The 15,395-nt window shown below is 37.9% G+C and overlaps 1 protein-coding gene across 2 annotated transcripts in view; it reads right to left on the reverse strand.

The window, feature by feature from the left end:
• LRBA (LPS responsive beige-like anchor protein) overlaps positions 1–15,395 on the reverse strand; it is a 763,816-nt gene that overhangs the window by 506,571 nt on the left and 241,850 nt on the right. The gene's annotated exons all lie outside the window — the stretch shown is intronic.

A 15,395-nucleotide genomic window follows, 5' to 3' on the forward strand; every position in this document is an offset into this window, starting at 1 on the left:
ATCCTTATAACAAAAAAATATAATAAGCATTAATACAATAAGGAAAGGCCTACATGAATTGAAATATACCTAGATTTGAAAAATGCTAGTGAATGCCACTTGTGTGTATGTGCGTGTATGTGTGTGCCTATATAAACACACACACAAAGATTTGCTTTTAAAGAACTGGAAATACATAATCTTCATATTTCTTAATATTTAAGGAGCTCTTTGTATTCTAACTACATAATATCCCTCAACTGATCTTTTTTTGTTCTTACATAAAACCCAAATCAAAAGGCCACGTCTGGCTACTTACCACTGCTCACTATAAACCATATTCATATTTTCTGAGTGTAATAACTCTAAGACTTTCAAATTCCATGCAATTTCACCCTAATAGCTATTCCGTTCCACTCCAAATTCTTTTCTTTTTCAGTCTCATCTTTTCTCTTCTACTTTCACTTTTCCATGTCCACTTTCATATTTACCTTCTTTTGTGTTTTGAAAAACCCAAGGTGGTTCTTAAGACTAAAACGATCACATGACATGATTTTGTCAAAGGATTGTATTTTATGAATAGTGTTAGTATAACTGTGCTAACAGAACACATAGAGTAGAATAAAAATTAAATAGAAAATCAGTAAAACATTGGAGGGTAGTCACTGGCTAGAACTAGCAGAGAAGAAAAAGTAACGTATTCTCAAGGAATGAACAAGAAACAAAGTCATAAAATCCATGTTCTTATTCTGATACTAACAGAATATATCCTTAGGCATATCATGCTACATCTGTAGGTCTTAGATATTATCTTTTAAAAGTGTATTCTAGGTATAATTTTTATTATTCTAAAATTTACTAACATTTAGAAATTCATGACTTGTAATTGTACAATATATACTCTCTAAAATTCATACTGAATTCATATTTTACCGAAACTGTAAAACAGAGATACTGAATTTTTTCCAATGAGGTAAAACAAACCAATATAAAACAGAAATATGAATCTATTTAAAACCATTTTCTTTCCATCAAAATAAAATGAAGACAAGTAGTCCAAAAGGAAGCAATCAAATTCCACAAGACTATATTCTTGAGAGAAGGGCATGTGCCACGAAAAGGTAGGAGAACGATGACAAAAAGCAGAAACCTAACTTCCCAAGCACAGCACAGAGAGATAATAAGACTCAAAGACTTACCCTAAATCTAGTAATGCACAAGAACAGTAGAACAGGGACAAATTTAAAGACAGATGGACCTCAGCCAGGAAGATTCAAAAAATTATCATGGAAGGATGCAGAAGCAGCTTAGGATTTAAGAAGATGAAGAGAACATAACTGTGACCTTTGTGGATAGGCAGCAAGTGATCAGCAAGAAGTATGATACCTCAAGAGATGCCACAGCCAAACAACACAAGCATATGTTCATTCCTCAGCTCTTATACCTAACATAACATTCTTGGAAACCCAACTAGAAATTTGACATAATATAAGAATAGGAAGGAAAGTGAGACCTCAAGTTGAGTGAGTTTTCACTTAGATCATTTAACTTACAGAAAACTTCAAAATAGAAACTTAAAGAAGAAAATGAAGAAAATTACTTTTCTTGCTAGAAAAAAAGAAGTCAGTAATTACAGAGGAACTAAAATTCTATATATAAATCTTTAGATTAGTCATTTTACTTTTAAAAGTATCCACTGTCAGGAAAAAGTCAAGAATGTCCCCTCTCACCACTATCTTTCAACATCATTCTGGAAGTCCTGGCTAATGCAGTAAGACAAGAAAAGGATAAAAATTGAAAAAGAAGAAATAAAACTGTCTTTGTTGATGACATAATCATCTATATAGAAAATCTTAAATAGTTTACAGAAAATCCTGGAATAAGCAATAAATAGCAAGGTTGCAGGATACAAGGTTAATATACAAAAGTCAACCACTTTCCCATGTATCAGTAATAACACGTCACACACTAGGATAAAATCATTTGTAAAAGACATCTGATAAAGAATTGTGCAAAATATACAAAGAACTCTTAAAAGTCAACAAAAACAAACAATCACATTAAACAATGGGCCAAAGACTTTGACACCTCACCAAAGAAGATATACAAATGGCAAATACGCATATGAAAGATTCTCCACATGTCACTGGGGAAAGGCAAATTAAGACTAGATATCATTAGACACCGATTAGAATGGCCAAAATCCAGTACACTGACATCACCTAATGCAAGAATGTGGTACAAGAATAAATGAAATCTCAGTCATTGCTGGTGGGAATGCAAAATGATACAGTCTCATTGGAAGACAGTTTGATGGTTCCTAACAAAACTAAATCTACTCTTACCATAAGATCCAGCAATTTCACTTTTTAGTGTTTAACCAAGGGAGTTGAAAACTTATGACCACTTAGAAATTTGTACATGATTTATAGCAGCTTTATTCATAAATGCCAAAACTTAGAAGCAAACAAAATGTCCTTCAGAAGGCTAATGGATAAATTGTGGTACAACCAGACAATGGAATATTATTCAGTGCTAAAAAAAAAAGAGCTATCAAGCCATGAAAGGACATGGAGAAAATGTAAAAGTATATTACTAAGAGAAAGAAACTAATATGAAAGATTACATACTGTATGATTTCTACTATATGACATTTTGGAAAAGGCAAAACTATGGAGAAATGTAAAAAGATACATGTTTATAGGGGTTAGTGGGAATGGAGGGGAGCACAAAGGATTTTTAGGTCAGTAAAACTACTCTGTATGAAACTATAATGATGAAGACAACCACTATACATTTGTCTAAACTCACAGAATGCACAACACCAGAGTGAACCCTAATGTAAACTATGGACTTTGGGTGATAATGATATGTCAAAGTAGGTTCATGGATTATAACACACACGCCAGTCTGGTGAAGAATGCTGACAAGAAAGAAGGCTATACGTGTGTAGGGGAAAGGGAAATGTGGGAAATCTCTACCTTTTGCTCAATTTTGCTGTGAACGTAAAACTGCTCTAAAAAGTAATGTCTTTTAAAAATTAGTAGTAAAAAAGTATTTACTAGTACTATTTTTCTCAAATCCATTTGGTCTGATCCAAAACTGCAACGGGAAAGGATTTTTATTACATAATTCAGACAAAATGCAAAACTCCCCATGGATGAAATAGATAACAGCAGAAAGACCCATATACTAAGTAGGCAGGTAAAGGGTAAACATCATTTAGATTTTATTTTCATTATATACAGAAACTTTTACTTACATTGTCAAATCAGAAATTGTGCCATTTAGATTTCACAAAGATTTTAAGTAGCATTATTGGGGTTAGACTGAAAACCAGTTAAAGTTAGTATAACTATCAAAACTTAACCACACTAAAAATTTGTAATCTAAACTTATCTTGGTATGTCACAGAAAATATTTCTTTTCAATTAAAAACCAATTAGACACGAAGGTACATATATAATTGATGAAGTTCAGTGTTTTATGAAGGCTCAGAAACTCAAATTTATTACTAGTAATACATTATGCTTCTGGTTTTCTCAAGGATCATCTATAAACCCATATTTGTTAACCTTCAGTAATTATTACATAATAACCTGAAATAAAATGTTCTCATTAATTTTTTTAAATTGGCTAAAATTAGGAATAAAATGAAAATACAAACTTTACACTTTTGATTATTGTTAAAAATTATCACAAATCTCAGGAACATCATTATGTTTTCATTTCTCTATAATACAGTCCTAATTACTAATTATTACCATTTAATAAAATACCAAATGCCAGATATACAAATGCATACTAAAAAGAATAACCTATATAAAAAGAATCTGAAGCCCATGAGAATATTTTTTCAATTTGTTTATAATCCAGGTGTTAGTCAAAGCCAACAAGTTTTCTCCATAATAAAACATTCTCTACAGTAATTCACAGAAGTTGCCAAAACTAAAAAGAATATTCATGAACTATGCTATCCTAAACCATTTTTCTCCACTTCAGAAACAATTATCAAGGAAGGTGTTAGTCTAAACAATTTCATAAACCACAGCTCAATATAACCCTCAGTGAGTTTTAATAGTTAAAAGAAAAGCTTAATGGTCATCATCTTTCATGATCATTTCAATATTTCATCACAGTATTTACAATTATACAGTGATGCAAAATGCATAGTACATTTAAAGGTCTTGGTTATCCTTTTCCCAGAGGTACTGATGAAAAACATGTTAAAAGCCTCAAATCCAACCACTAATGCAACTAAGTAATTTCAAAACACATTTCAGCACTTTGGAGAGGAAGAACTCAAAGCAAAACAACAGAGTCAATAATTTCATACCTGTTCCTAAGCTGTATTTAATTGACTATCACTTCCTAAGGCCATAATTGTTGACTAGTCAATTTTTACTAAAATATACTCTTAACTTACTGACGCTTTTAAGTCACACAACAAAAACAATGAAGATAATACATATTAGTGAAATCTACTACATAGATCTCCACCAAATTTCAAGACTGTATTCTTGGTGGTAAAAGTTAGTTAGGGGTACAAAAGACTTCATTAACCTAATACTGTCTATTCCTCCCTATCCTTAACAAATAAACATAGAGAAAAAGATACCAATTAACACACTATGCATTCAAATTATTGTAATAAAATTCTAATTTCTTTAGATATGAACTCGACAGTTTTCTATAAATAATCTCCTAGAACATATTTTAGTGACGAATACACTAAATAAATTTATCTCAATTTTAAAAGTAATTCCCAAATATTAGCATGTTCTAAAGCAGAAAAAGTCAGGCCACACATTAAAAAGATCACATATAATCTACTCTGCTATCATTTTATTTTGTCAAGCCATGAATACGGAATAACATTAAATGCAGTAGCAATTGATTCTGGTGGGCAGATCTTTAACATAACTTATAGTATTAAAAAAATTTTTCCCTGTAATCCCAGAACTTTGGGAGGCCGAGGCAGGAGGATCATGAGGTCAGGAGATCGAGACCATCCTAGCCAACACAGTGAAACGCCATCTCTACTAAAAATACAAAAATTAGCCGGGCATGGTGGCGGGTGCCTGTGGTCCCAGCTACTTGGGAGGCTGAGGCAGGAGAACGGCGTGAACCCGGGAGGCAGAGCTTGCAGTGAGCCAAGATTGCACCACTGCACTCCAGCCTGGGCAACAGAGCAAGACTTGTCTCAAAAAAAAAAAAAATTTTTCTGGCCAGGCACAGTGGCTCACACGTGTAATTCCAGCACTTTGGGAGGCCGAGTCGGGCAGACCAGGAGGTCAGGAGTTCAAGACCAACCTGGCCAACATGGTGAAACCCCATCTCTACTATAAAAATACAAAAATTAGCCGGGCGTGGTGGCGCATGCCTGTAATCACAGCTAGTCAGGAGGCTGAGGCGGAGGAATCACTTGAACCCAGGAGGCAGAGGTTGCAGTGAGCCAAGATCACGCCACTGCACTCCAGCCTGGGCAACAGAATAAGACTCTGTCTCAAAAAAAAAAAAAAAAAAAGTTTTTTTTTGAGAGAGGTAGATAATGAGTGACTTCAGGTTAAACACAGTAAATCTGAGAATAAAGAGGGGGCAACAGTACATGAGATACATCAAGAAATTTATTTTACAACCTGGAAACACATGAGTTAGTAGTAATAAATGCGCTTGGAGGACCAAAGAAAACAAACCTCTACACAACAAAGTAGAGGAATCAACATGAGGAAGGGAATCAATGCTTGTCACAAAACTCCAGAAAAGCTAGGAATTGAAGGCACTGAGTACATACGAAGGTGGCTGAGGGAAAGAGGTGCAAGTTGGTATAAAAAGAAAGTTAGAATCACACATCTTCTCCCTATGCTGTGTAGCCATCCTACCATGGTAAACATTGGAAGTTTATTTTCCAGAAAAGTTATAATTAAGGAAATTATTAAAAAGCTATAATGAAAAAGACAAGATAAATTGAAAGTATACATACTGGACTATGACACTCTGAGTGATATTTGAAAACTTTTCTGAGAAAATTGAGAAGCTAGGATAAAAGGTAATGCTCTACAAATGACAAAGGGAACTCATGCATCGCCAGTGGACAACTCATATCCAGACATATAGATTTTCTCTGTGTTATGCTTAGGAATGAGCAAATTGCCAAAGTTAACCAGACATTTGAGGAAACCCTCTTCTGTGACGACAGACACCAAAGCAAACAGGCAGAGGAGAAAAACGACTTGTAGAAAACAGACAATATTGTTAAAAGGGTGAGGAAAAGAAGATTAAAGAAAAGTACAATTAAATATCATAGGAAAATTTTTTTTAATTTCATCTAAAATATCAAGATAGAGATTTTATCAAGCGCTCTCCTTTTTTTTTTTTTTTTTTTTTTGAGACACAGTCTCACTCTGTCACCCAGGCTGGAGTGCAGTGGCGCAATCTCGGCTCACTGCAACCTCCGCCTCTGGGTTCAAGCAATTCTCCTGCCTCAGCTTTCCAAGTAGCTAGGACTACAGGTGCACATCACCACACCCAGCTAATTTTTTTATTATTATTATTTTTAGTAGAGATGGGTTTTCACCATGTTGGCCAGGATGGTCTCGAACTCCTGACCTCAAGTAATCCACCCACCTCGGCCTCTCAAAGTGCTGGGATTACAGGAGTGAGCCACCATGCCCGGCCTATCAACTGCTATTTCTATGCCCCCGGTATTAATCAGGATTCTTCAGAGAAACAGAACGAATGGGAAGACAGAGAGACAGAGAGAGACAGAGACAGAGAGAGAGACAGACAGAGAGAGAGTGAGAAGAGATTATAAGGAATTGACTCACACAATTACACTGGCTAACAAGTGCCAATATCTACAGGATGAGTCAGAAAGACCAATGGCACAGTCTGAAAGCCAGAAGCCTCTAGACCCAGGAAGGGACAAATTCGAATCCAAAAGTGAGAAAAAACCAAAGTCATAGTTAGAAGGCAGTTAGGCAGAAGAAATTCTCTCTACTGGGGGAAGAGTCAACCTTTTGGTTTTATTCAGGCATTCAGCTGATTGGATAATGCCCAACACTAACAGGGAGGGCAATCTTTTTTACTCAGTCTACCAATTTAAACATAAATTTCATCCAGAAAAGACTCTCACAGATACACCTAGAATAACATTTGACCAAATATCTAAACAGCCTGTGACCCAAATGACACACAAATTAACCATCACAAGTCCACCCCTTGTCAACCTGGCACTCATATACATCTCCTCAAACCACATTTCATCACCAAATGAAGATTAATAACAAGGTCATAATTCCACCTAACATGATACAACTATTTGTATACAACCAAAACCATTCTAAACCTGTGACAGTCAATTGTATGTGTCAACTTGACTGGACTAACAAATGTCCAGGGAGCTGATAAAACATGATTTCTGGTTGTGTCTGTGAGGTTGTTCCACAACAGATCAGCATTTGAAGTGGTAAAGAAGATCTACCTTCACCGGTGTGAGTGAGCATCAATCACCCAATTTGTTGAGGGCCCGAATAAAACAAAAAGGCAGAGGAAGTGGGAGTTCATCCGTTTCTGTTGGGAAAGATATCCTCTTCACTTGCCCTCACATTAGCACTCCAGGGTCTCAGGACTTCAGACTCAGACTGGGACTTACACCATTGGTTTTCCTGGGCCTTTAAGTTTTAGACAGCAGATTATGGGACCTCTCAGCCTCCATAATTGCATGAGCCAATCCCTCATAATAAATCTCTTTGTCTATATCTATATATATCCTATTGGTTCTATTTCTCTGGAGAACCCTAATATAAACCCATTCCCCACCTTAGGTGATATGTATACTTTCCTAATATCCCATAATTTACATATTTACATACTATGATGTACAGTTAACAATACTTAAATACTATGATGTTGATATTATAAACTCAATACATCTTAAGTTGCATGGTGAGGGATTAAAGGAGGAAAGAAAACAAAGATTATATATATATACACACACATACACACACACAAACACATATACACACACAAAATAGAAATGTAACAATTACATTCCTTGTTTTGTAAATGGTCATGTGATCATAGTTGGTATCTACAATACCTTTTTTCACTGCCTATTCTGTATTCCCTTTGTCTTCAGCAAGCACCTCAGCTGGTCCTGGTACTGTACCTGATAGGGTGACCCAAAGCTTCATTCCTGAAGGGTCTGGGCTGCTTTAGTAGTCCTACCTGGATTGTATTACCAGTGCTCCTCAACTTAATCACATAGTATGGTAACACTAAGATATGCACTGAGGAATCTCTTGTATTCTGGACATACTCTTCCTTATTTTATTGTGGTATAGTTCAATTTCCCCACAGTAGTCAGGATCAATGACTACTCTTAGCATGATAACTCCATTTTTGCCCAAGGATTCAGAGGCAGGAGGAGCCCAAAGTGGCTGGGAAGCAATCTTAACTTCCAGTTCAATGGAATCATTGTTGTGCCTCCTGGTGGAAGCATTTCTCCCTTTGGAATTAAGACCTCTAGGCCAGCAGACTGTAAGATCACAGGAATAGGAAGCAAAAATTTTGCTATTGGGTCACTAGAGGTAATAACAAGTGGTAACACTCCCATTTCCACCTGTTGATTCCTGGACCAATGAATCCTACCTATGGGGAGAAACAGCACCATATACTGGATGCTGATTCAGTACACATATATCCTTCTGGAAAACCTTGTCCCAGCCATACAAGGTATTGCCACCTACATTCAGTTCTATCAAGCCAGCTGCTTGAGGATGGTGGGGAACATAGCAAGGCCAGTGAATTCCATGAGCATTCATTTGCTGTGAAATAGATTTCTTAATCAGAAGCAATGCTAAGCAATACAATGAAGGTTGATAAAGCATTCTGTGAATCCACAGATGGTAGTCTGGGCAGAAGTACGGCATGCAGGGAAGACAAATTTGTATCCAGAGTGAGTGTCTATTCTAATAAGAACAAAATGCTGCCCCTTCTATGATGGAAGGGGTCAAATGTAATCAACTTGCTACCAGGTAACAGGTTGATCATCCTAGGGAAAAGTGCCTTATCAGGGACTTACTGTTGGTCTCCACTGCCAGCAGATTTGACACTCAGCAGTGGCCACAGCCAGGTTGGTTTGCTGAGTGGAAGTTCAGGTTGCTGAGTCCTTGGATAACCTCCATCCCTGCCACCATGGCCACCTTGTTCATGAGCTCACTGGGCACTGATGGGCGGCTGGGGAAAGAGGCTGACTAGTATCCACAGAACAGGTCTTCCCAGCCACTTTAGTATTAAAATTATCCTCTGTTGAAGTCACCCTTCAGTGAGCATTCACACAGGACACAAATACACAGTATTCAGATTTTTTCTCCCATTCATAGACATCTATACACATACCTCTTCCCCCAAACTTTTTTTGTCAACAATTTTCTACTCATGTCCCTTCCAAGTCTCTGACCATCCAGACAAACCAATAGCCACAGCCCATGAATTAATAAATAATCACATTTATCCTTCCAAAAAAAGTAAACAATCAGGTACACTCCTCAAAGTTCTGTCCACTGAGAAGATTCTTCTTCACTACAGTCCATCAGGGATGTCCCAAAAAGGGGCTGTAGTGCTGCGACTGTTCACTTTCAGGTGGTGCCTGCATATTGTCAGAACAATCTATACACCAGGCCCAAGTCTTCTCCTCTGGCAACTGATCACAGGACTCACCAAGAGACCATAGGTATGGGCTGGCAAAGAGAAGGCAGTGTAGCAGAACTGAGGACCATTGGATATTTGGGCCACTTCAAGCAACTTACTTGTGTTTTCAAGCATTGCTTGGGCCTGATCACATGTACATCACTTCGATTTGATGACAGAGTGCTTCTGTGCATGTACAACTTGATGGCTTAGTAGGACAGATAACATTCAGTTCATAATAAGCAGCTCAGTCACTTGTTAATTTGGTGGCCCAGGGTTAACTGTTCAGTCTCTATGAAAATCTAATGACAGGCCAAGAGTTGTTTCTCAAAAGGAGAATATTTGTCTGGGAAGGATGTCAGGGCCTTGCTCCAAAATCCTATGGGTTTGCATTGCAATTTACCTAAAGGGGCCTGTCAAAGGCTCCAAATAGCATCCCCATCTGCCACTGACACTTGAAGCATCATTAGATCTCCTGGAGCCTATGGCTTGCACAGCAGCCTGAACCTGTTACAGAGCCTTCTCTTGTTCTGAGTTCTACTCAGAACTATCAGCTTTTCAGGTAATTCAGAAAATGGGACAGAGTAACATATCCAAATGAAGAATACGTTGCCTCTAAAATCCATTGACTCTACAGCCATACCACCCTGAAAATGCCCAATCTCATCTAAAAGCCATAAACAGCCACTAGCATGTACCTTTTTGGTTGTAGGAGGGGCCAGATACAACTTATTCTTCACCTAAGAAGGGGTATCTCGACATGTCCCACAAGACTGGAACCCTAGAAATTTCACTGAGGTGGATTTAGCTTCCAACTTCTGACATGCAAATGTCTTACCAAAAAGTCTGGTAGTTACAACTTCTTGCTCACTAAGTGGAATCAGCATAATGTCATCAATGTAATGGACGACTGTCATTTCTCTGTGGAGTGAAAAGTGATAAAGATCCATGCAAACTAAATTATGACATACAGCTAGAAAACCAGATACTCCTGACATAGGGCAGTTAAGGGATACTGCTAGCCTTGCTAGCTGAAATAAAACTGCTTCTAGTGGTCCTTATTGACAAGTATGGAGAAAAAAAGGCATTTGTCAAGTCTATTAGGTGCCAGGGAATGTGTTAATTTGCTCAAGCATTGAAACCACATCTGGTACAGCAGCAGTACTTGGAGGTACCACCTGGTTATGCTTATAATAATCCACTGTCATTCTCAAAGATTCATGTGTCTTCTGCATAGGCCAAATAGGCAAGTGAGATGAATACATGCTGGAAATTACCACACCTGTGTCAAATCCTTGATGGAGGAAAATCCTTCCAGAAATACAGTATTGCTTTTGGCTTACAATTTTCTTAGGTAGAGGCAGTTCAGTGGCTTCCACCTGGGGCCTTTCCCATCATAATAACCCTCACTCAATAGGTCAGAAAACCAATGTGGAGACACTGCCAATTTCAGAGTATGTCTATTCCAACTATGCATTCCAGAATTTGGGAAATAATGACAAGATGAACTCGAAGACTCACTAGGCCTATTGTGAGACAGTGCTGACCTAAAACTCTATTGATCATCTGGCTCCCTGATATTTTAGGTCTCTTGGAATCTTCCCTATTTTAGGTCTCTTGGAATCATTGTCACTTCAGAGCAAAAGTCCAGTAATCTGATTATTTCCTTTTCCCCAGTGAACAGTAACCCTGGTAAAAGGTCATAGGTTCCTTTGGGTAAGAGTGAGGAAAAGATTAACAGTATAAATTTTGGTGGCATACCAGTGTATAGAGAGCACTCTTGACATAACATAGACATCTTTTCTGTCTTAGAAAAAGACTCCATTTTATATTTCATGGAGCATTTTGCCAACAAGGATGTTTTGTTTAATTAAAAAAAAAATCAAAATCTAAAAATTGCATCCAACCAGATGAGGACACAACAGACACATTCTTCCACTATCAGCTCTGACTGGAGGACTCTGTGATTATGAAAGATTAGGCCTTCAACATCTTGCAGTCACTTGTGATAAGAATTTAGCATCTGCCGACAAAGGATCTACCACCTCAAAGACTTTTCCTTGCAAGACTGACTGACCACCCAGCCAAGACCAGGACTCCTTTTGTCTTCTTCGCTCCCCAGGGACTGGTTTTATTAACCCTTTCTCCTCGAGACCAGGACTCCTTTTGTCTTCTTCACTCCCCAGGGACTGGTTTATTAACCCTGTCTCCTATCTCTTTTCCCTCGATGTTAAATGTTACTTTGTTGTGGAATGTTTAACTTATAATATTTATACATTGATTAAATATACTATTATGTATGGTTTGCAATACTGACTGACTTGTAGAATGGCTTGAGCCTGTGTGCCCACAGCTCTGACTACTGAGTGAACGGGAAGTATAAGGATAATTGCCTCATTGAGAAATCCACGTAGCTTGTGGCTTTTACAATTAAAATGCATCAATAAAAGCCTGACATTGTGAAAAGACACATATATGTGTGGACCTGGTTACTTCTAACCTTGTACTAGTCATGAGAAAATGAGTCCTTCCTCAAGGGGACCCAGCTTCCCCTTCCTTCACAAAGTTCTGGTCCTATAAATTGGCTCAAGTTGGGAAATTGATTGAGGGGCCATGACTCACTGCTTTTATGATTAAAGTTAGGTATTTATTCACTTGATCTAGAACTTTTCTGCATATACAGGTAAAATAAAAAATTAATAGGCATACTATCTACTTCTCCCCTACATACACCATGATCAATTCACCAATGTCATAGATCTGCTCCAGTCAAATCAGCATCACAGTTCTGCTTGCTGCTTTGACTCTGCTGTCCATTATGGTGACCACATTCAACTTGCCTTTGGTGACTGAATGCCACCACTTGGCTCCTGCCAGCTCAGAATCCAATTACTCCCATTGTGTTCAGGTTTTCTAATTGACCGGCTGTAGTTCCTACCATAAGGTCTGATCTACAAAGAAGGGTAGTCCTAGAGCTCTTCAAGAAAGCTGAGCCTCCCTTTACAAATTTATTTCTCACAGTACATGAAAGTGTATCTTCAAGACCCTCCAGTGTGAGTAAGTAGGTCTTGCATTATAAATCTACTCCAAAGTTCCAATCTCCCCAAATCATTTTATTTATTTAGAGACAAAGCCTTACTACATCCCCAGTGCTAGAACAGTGACCAGTACATATGAATTAGTGATCCATAAATGTTGAATCAACATAGATTTCTAAAAGGAAGTCTGCAATGGAACACACACACACACACACACACACACACACACACACACAGCGGTTGCAGCATAAGAGAGGAAAGAGGGAAATTCTAGGCTGATGATAAAAGAAGCCTCTAACATAAAAGCTTCCTATAGATCTAAAGGACAACCAGTCTAGATTGGAACAGGAAAAAGGGGACTCTAGGTGCTATATCTCCAAGCAAAACAATTGAACCAATAAATATCCAGTGGGTTTAACCACTCTTTCCAATGCATTTTATGATTTCAGAGAAAAATTTAAAGATCAATTTGTGGTGAGTGCACAGAAATATAAGTAAAGGAAAAAGGACAAAATCATTAGTTCTACAAGAAAGAATGAAAAAAAAAAAAGACCAGCAAGCAAGAGAGGGGAGAGGAAGGAGGAAGGACGAGCAAGGGAGGAGAGGAGGAGGGAAAAGAGAAGAAGGCAGCAGAGAATAGAGAAGAGGGCAGAAGAGGAGAAAAGGGGAGAAAAAAAAGAAAAATATGTAATTCATAGTACATTTTTTAGCTCTGGCATAAATACATGATAATAATGTTAATACTAAGTACGTTTTTAACAAATATTATTATGAAAGTATATTAGAAAGAAGCAGGAGAGTGAAAGTTAAAAGGAGAGGAGTTTAAGTACTCAGTGGTCATCTTTCACAAAAGATTAATGTTCAAAGTTTAAAAATCAAGAAACAGTAATTCATGGCTGGGTGCAGTGGCACACGCCTATAATCCTAGCTACTAGGGAGGTTGAGGCAGGAGAATCCCTTGAACCCGGGAGGCAGAGATTGTAGGGAGCCAAGATCGCGCCACTGCATTCCAGCGTAGGTGACACAGCGAGACTGTGTCTCAAAAAACAAACAAAAAACGAAATAGTAATTCAAGCATATCACTGTCAACAACTAAAAACATTTGAAAGACGTGGCTGCTTCCAAGAGTTAAGAATCAATCACGGGGAAGAGGGGGAAATGAGGCAGAGAACTATTGTTTATCTGTTTCAGTATTATACTATTATTTGGGTGCTTTATTTGATGAAAAATAAATTTTAAATTAAAAATCATATGCCCAGCTGGACACAGTGGCTCACGCATGTAATCTCAGCACTTTGGGAGGCCGAGGCCAGTGGATCACCTGAGGCCAGGAATTCAAGACCAGCCTGGCAACATGGTGAAACCCTATCTCTACTAAAAATACAAAAATTAGCCAGGCATGGTGGCGGGCACCTGTAATCCCAACTACTCGGGAGGCTGAGGCAGTATTGTTTGAACCCAGGAGGCAGAGGTTGCAGTGAGCCAAGATCGCACCACTGCACTCCAGCCTGGGTGACAAACTGAGACTCCGTGTCAAAAAAATAAAAATAAAAATAAATCATATGCCCTAAATATACAGTAATAGTAGATGAGTAAAAAATAAAAATTGTAATACACACATATTTTTGTAACTGGACAACAGGTATTTATCCAAGATTATTCTTGAAAATCTCTAAAAAATAGAACATTTACAAATATGAAAAAAATGAAAATACAAAAGTATTATAAGCTAACTATTAAGAATCTGTACTTTTTTTAAAGTCAGTTTTTTGAGGGTGGTTGTTGTTGTTGTTGTTGTTGTTGTTTGAAAAAGACAGGGTCTCACTCTCTCGCCCAGGCAAAGTGCAGGGGCATGATGATTATAGCTCCCGTAGCCTCAAATTCCTGACCTCAAGCAATCCTCCTGCCTTGGCCTCCCAAAGTGTTGGGAATATTGGTATGAGCCACTGCACCAGATCTAAATTCAGTATTGTAACCTACCAAATGAAATTGAGTTTATTTCCATTTCTACTGGTAGTAATACTACCCTTTTTTATAAGTTTTGCTCTCAGAAACCAAACATAATTTATATTAAAGAACAAAGAAAAAAAATTTTAAACCTGAACTCATGTCAAACTGTTTCATTTTCCTTACTATAAAAATATAAAAATTTAAAGGTTTAGGTTCTTCAATGAAATATCCATATTGATTTGTTAAGATGTAGTTATCTATGCCCTTGTAAAATGAAGCGAATTGGATGGAAGTACCTCCAATTACCTAAATAGTTGACAGAAACACTCCTAGGAGTTCAGGGAGAAAGCCAGGGAGGATAGCTCAAATGAGGAAAGGAATGTATTAACACAAAACTGAGAAACACATTACACACGAGACTAAAGGTCAAAACTAGGCAAAACTGGCCAGGTGCAGTGGCTCACATCCGTAATCCCAACACTCTGGGAGGCCAAGGTGGGAGGATCACGAAGTCAAGAGATTGAGACCATCCTGGCCAACATGGTGAAACCCCGTCTCTACTAAAATACCAAAATTAGCTGGGCATGGTGCATGCCTGTAGTCCCAGCTACTCAGGAGGCTGAGGCAGGAGAATCGCTTGAACTCCGGAGGCAGAGGTTGCAGTGAGCCAAGATCACACCACTGCATTCCAGCCTGGAGACAGAGTGAGACTCTGTCTCAAAAAAAAAAACCTAG

Source organism: Pongo abelii, chromosome 3 (assembly GCF_028885655.2).
Source record: "Pongo abelii isolate AG06213 chromosome 3, NHGRI_mPonAbe1-v2.0_pri, whole genome shotgun sequence".
Lineage (NCBI taxonomy): Eukaryota > Metazoa > Chordata > Mammalia > Primates > Hominidae > Pongo > Pongo abelii.